Consider the following 5,958-nt stretch of genomic DNA (forward strand, 5'->3'; position numbering starts at 1 on the left):
TTCAGTGACTGATGAATCATGACACCCAGGTCTCGCTGCACCTCCCCTTTTCCTAATCTGCCGCCATTCAGATAATATTCTGCCTTCATGTTTTTGCCCCCAAAGTGGATAACCTCACATTTATCCACATCTGCATCTGCCATGTATTTGCCCACTCGCCTAACCTGTCCAAAGCACCCTGCAGCCTCATAGCATCCTCCTCACAGCTCACACCACCACCCAGTTTAGTGTCATCTGCAAACTTGGAGATATTACACTCAATTCCATCATCCAGATCATTAATATATATTGTAAAGAGCTGGGGTCCCAGCACTGAGCCCTGCGGCACTCCACTAGTCACTGCCTGCCATTCTGAAAAGGACCCGTTAATCCCGACTCTCTGATTCCTGTCTGCCAACCAGTTCTCTATCCATGTCAGTACATTACCCCCAATACCATGTGCTTTGATTTTGCACACCAATCTCTTGTGTGGGACCTTGTCAAAATCCTTTTGAAAGTCCAAATACACCACATCCACTGGTTCTCCCCTGTCCACTCTACTAGTTACATCCTCAAAAAATTTGTCAAGCATGATTTCCCTTTCATAAATCCATGCTGACTTGGACCAATCCTGTCACTGCTTTTCAAATGTGCTGCTGTTTCATCCTTAATGATTGATTCCAACATCTTACCCACTACTGATGTCGGGCTAACTGGTCTACAATTACCCGTTTTATCTCCCCCCCCCCCCCCCTCCTTTCTTTAAAAGTGGTGTTACATTAGCTACCCTCCAGTCCATAGGAACTGATCCAGAGTCGATAGACTGTTGGAAAATTATCACCAATGCATCCACTATTTCTAGGGCCACTTCCTTATGTATTCTGGGATGCAGACTATCAGGCCCTGGGGATTTATCGGCCTTCAATCCCATCAATTTCTCTAACACAATTTCCCGCTTTATAAGGATATCCTTCAGTTCCTCCTTCTCAAAAGATCTTCGGTCCCCTAGTACATCCGGAAGGTTATTTGTGTCTTCCTTTGTGGAAGACAGAACCAAAGTACTTGTTCAATTGGTCTGCCATTTCTTTGTTCCCCATTATAAATTCACCCGAATCCGACTGCAAGGGACCTACGTTTGTCTTCACTAATCTTTTTCTCTTCACATATCTATAGAAGCTTTTGCAGTCATTTTTTATGTTTCCGGAAAGCTTCCTCTCGTACTCTATTTTCCCCCTCTTAATTAAACCCTTTGTCCTCCTCTGCTGTATTCTAAATTTCTCCGAGTCCTCCAGCTTACTACTTTTTCTGGCTAATTTGTATGCCTCTTCCTTGGATTTAACAACATCCTTAATTTCCCTTGCTAGCCACGGTTGAGCCACCTTCCCCGTTTTATTTTTACTCCAGACAGGGATGTATAATTGTTGATGTTCATCCATATGATCTTTAAAGATTTGCCATTGCCTATCCACCGTCAACCCTTTTGAGTATCATTTGCCAGTCTAATCTAGCCAATTCGCGCCTCATACCATCAAAGTTACCTTTCCTTAAGTTAAGAATTTCTGAATTAACTTTGTCACTCTCCATCTTAATAAAGAATTCTACCATATTATGGTCACTCTTCCCCAAGGGGCCTCGCACAACAAGATTGCTAATTAGTCCCTTCTCATTACACATCACGCAGTCTAGGATGGCCAGCTCTCTAGTTGGTTCCTCGACATATTGGTCGAGAAAACCATCCCTAATACACTCCAGGAAATCCTCCTCCACCGAATTGCTACCAGTTAGATTAAAGTCGCCCATGATTACTGTTGTACCTTTACTGCACACATCCCTTATTTGTTGTTTGATGCTGTCCCCAACCTCACTACTACTATTTGGTGGCCTGTACACAACTCCTACTAGTGTTTTCTGCCCTTTGGTATTCCGTAGCTCCACCCATACCGATTCCACATCATCCAAGCTAATGTCCTTCCTTACAATTGCATTAATTTCCTCTTTAACCAGCAACACCACCCCGTCTCCTTTTCCTTTCTGTCTATTCTTCCTAAATGCTGAGTACCCCTGGATGTTGAGTTCCCAGCCTTGGTCACCCTGGAGCCATATCTCCGTGATGCCAATCACATCATACCCGTTAACTGCTATCTGCACAGTTAATTCGTCCACCTCAGAAGGTACAAACCTCAGAAAAAATTTCTCCTCATCTCTGTTTTAAATGGGCGTTCCCTTATTCTAAGATCATGCCCTCTAGTTCTAGTCTCCCCCATGAGTGGAAACATCCTCTTTGTATCCACCTTGTCAAGCCCCCTCATAATCTTATACATTTCGATAAGATCACCTCTCATTCTTCTGAATTCCAATGCATAGAGGCCCAACTTGCTCAACCTTTCTTCATAAGTCAACCACTTCATCTCCAGAATCAACCTAGTGAACCTTCTCTGAACAGCCTCCAAAGCAAGTATATCCTTTCGTAAATATGGAAAGTAAAACTGCAAGCAGTATTCCAGGTGTGGCCTCACCAATACCTTATATAGCTGTAGTAAGACTTCCCTGCTTTTATATTCCATCCCCTTTGCAATAATCACTTGCTGTACCTTCATACTATCCTTTTGTGTTTCATACACAAGTACCCCCAGGTCCCGCTGTACTACGGCACTTTGCAATCTTTCTCCATTTAAATAATAACTTACTCTTTGATTTTTTTCTGCCAAAGTGCATGACCTCACACTTTCCAACATTATACTCCATCTGATAATTTTTTGCCCACTCACTTAGCCTGTCTATGTCCTTTTCCAGATTTATTGTGTGCTCACACATTGCTTTTCTTCCCATCTTTGTATCGTCAGCAAACTTGGCTACGTTATACTCAGTCCCTTCTTCCAAGTCGTTAATATAGATTGTAAATAGTTGGGGTCCCAGCACTAATCCCTGTGGCACCCCAACCAGAAAATGAACCATTTATCCTGACTCTCTGTTCTTAGTTAGCCAATCCTCTATCCATGCTACTATATTACCCCCAAACCCATGAACTTTTATCTTGTGCAGTAACCTTTTATGTGGCACCTTATCAAATGCCTTCTGGAAGTCCAAATACACCACATCCACTGGTTCTCCTTTATCCACCTTGTTCGTTACATCCTCAAAGACCTCCAGCAAATTTGTCAAACATGACTTCCCCTTCATAAATCCATGCTGACTCTGCCTGACCGAATTTTGCTTTTCCAAAAGTCCTGCTACTGCTTCTTTAATAATGGACTCCAACATTTTCCCAACCACAGATGTTAGGCTAACTGGTCTATAGTTTCCTGCTTGAAGGTGCATGGCGCACTACTGGTTTAGCCATTCATCGCCAGATCGGGCTGGTCAACATTAAGCCCTATCGGGTGCTGTTCTACTCTACCAAAATTGCTCACCAATGAAAATCCTTTTGGAATGTAAAGATAACCCAATTTCTTTTCTCCACCACAGTGTCTCTTGAAACCGCTCTCCAGTCTTGCCTCCAACAAGTGCAGAGCCTAGAATTATGGACTACTTTGTAACTAAGATTGAGGCCTCATGTTTCATTCCCTTCTTGGCCACCAAACTAAATTTCCCCCAAGGTTCCGCCTGTCCTAGCCCTGAACCCATGTCTTTTTCTAGCTTCCCTATCTTCTCCTATGCCCTCTCCAAATTTAACCATGTCCAAGAGACCCACCTTGTGCTCGCTTGACCCCATTCCCACTAATCTGTTGACCGCCCAACTTTCTTTCCGAGCTCCCATGCTAGCTGGCATTATAGTTGTTCCCTCTCCTCAGGTTCTGTCCCTCTCCCTTTCAAAATCACTATCATCACCCCCTTAAAAAAAAAACACCCACGACCTCTCTGTCCTTGCAAACTACCACCCCATCTCCAATCTGTCTTTCATCTCCAAGGTCCTTGACCATGTTGTCGCCTCCCAAATACGTGCCCATTTTTCCTACTATGCCATGTTTGAATCTCTGCATTCAGGTTTCTCACTGCCACAGCACTGAAACAGCTATAATCATAGTCACAAATGACATACTCTGTGACTGTGGTGCTCTATCCCTCCTCATCCTTTTCTACCTCTGCAACCTTTTACCACAACATCCTGCTCCAATGCCTCTCCTCCGTTGTCCAACTTGAGTAGGACTGCCCTTGTTTAGTTCCACACTTACCTATCCAATCGTAGCCAGAGCATCTCCAGCATTTGCTTCTCTTCCCAATCCTGTACCGTTATCTCTGGACTCCCCAATGGTCTATCCTTGGCCCCTTCCTATTCCTCATCTGCATGTTGTCCTTTAGCAAGACATGACGTCCGGTTCCACACATATGCTGATCTACCACTCTCAACCCATTCACTGCTTCTATGTTGTCAGCCTGCTTGTCTGACATCCGGTCCTGGATGAGATGCAAATTCCTCCAGTTAAATATTAGGAAGTTTGAAGCCATTGTCTTCAGCCTCCACCACAAACTCTACCCTTGCAGTGGGGTTCCTGAGCTTTTCCAACATTTCAAACATCCTGGGGTTTGCAGCACAGAAGAACATTCTCAGATTGGCAGCATTAAATGAGAGTCTTGGAGCTTTGCAACACTGGGGAGGTGGTCCTAGAATTAGAATTTTTTTCAGCATTGGCATGCAAGTTCTGGGGTTCAAAACAGTGGGGAGAGTACGGGGGAGAGAGAAGGGGAGGGGGGGATGATCCTGCAGCTTGGGAGCATGGTGGAGGGGTTTACCAGAATGGGGAGAGGGGTGAATTATGGATCTGACAACATTTGGAAAGATCTTTCAAGTTACACAAGTGTTTTTCGATTTAAAAACATGATTTTATTTTCAAAGAACTACATACTACTATTAAATAGGCACATGGCTGCACCTGTAAACAACACTGTGTGTGCATTATTTTTGATACAATAAACAATCTAATAAAACCTTCCAATTTTAACATTTTAAGTTGTTTCCATGCTAGGGTGTGGCAGTAGTGGTGGAGGAGTGCACAATTATGTCTGGAAACAGTGAATCAAACTCTTGGAAAATAATTAGCGTTTCCCTCACCATTGTAGTTGTTTAACTGCTCTGCACTGCTGAGGAAAAGAGCGTTCGAAGATCAGTGTCATGTATCCTACATGGTTACTGCTTGTACTATTACATTGCAGTGGGAGACTTGTAGGGTACCTGTACAGGTGTGCCAGGCCTAGTATAAAAGGCAGGCCACCATGTGTGATCCTCACTCTGGAGTTACATTAAATGGACTAAGGTCACTACAGTTCAAACACAATACATTGTCTCGTGGAGTCATTATTAGAGCATCTGAAGGCATAACAATGGGCGACGAGATTACAGACCTTCATGTGAAAATGGCTAACCTTGGTACGTTGCAGCAGTTCACCGATGGTGATGATTGGGAAGCCTTTTTGGAGAGGCTCGACCATTTCTTCACAGCAAACGACCTGGCAGGCAACAATCCGGCCACACTGGCTGATAAGCGCAGAGCTATCCTGCTAACCAGTTGTGGGCCCACCGTCTATGGCCTCGTCAGGGACTTGCTGGCACCTGCGAAGTCAACGAGCAAGACATATGAGGAGCTTGTAACCCTGATCCAAGAACAACTCAAGCCCAAAGAGAGCATCCTCACAGCCAGACACCGGTTTTATACACACCAATAGCCCGAAGGCCAGGAAATCGCGAAATGTGCTGCAGACCTCAGGAGGCTGGCGGCACCGTGTGATTCCAGCAACCACCTCACTGAAGCGCTGCGGGATATCTTTGTCATCGGAATCGGCCATGAGGGCCTTCTTCATAAGTTACTATCTGCGGATACCACAGTCACACTGCAGAAGGCCATCTCCGTGCGCCAAGCATTCATGACCTCAACCTGCGGCTCTAGTCGGATGACTCATCCTCAGGACTCAAACACAGAGTGGCGTCTTTTAGAGCTGGACTGTGGAACGTGAATCTTCTCAAGGGAGAGAGAACAGGCCCCC

This window comes from Pristiophorus japonicus, chromosome 9, assembly GCF_044704955.1.
Source record: "Pristiophorus japonicus isolate sPriJap1 chromosome 9, sPriJap1.hap1, whole genome shotgun sequence".
NCBI classification, from domain to species: Eukaryota; Metazoa; Chordata; class Chondrichthyes; family Pristiophoridae; genus Pristiophorus; species Pristiophorus japonicus.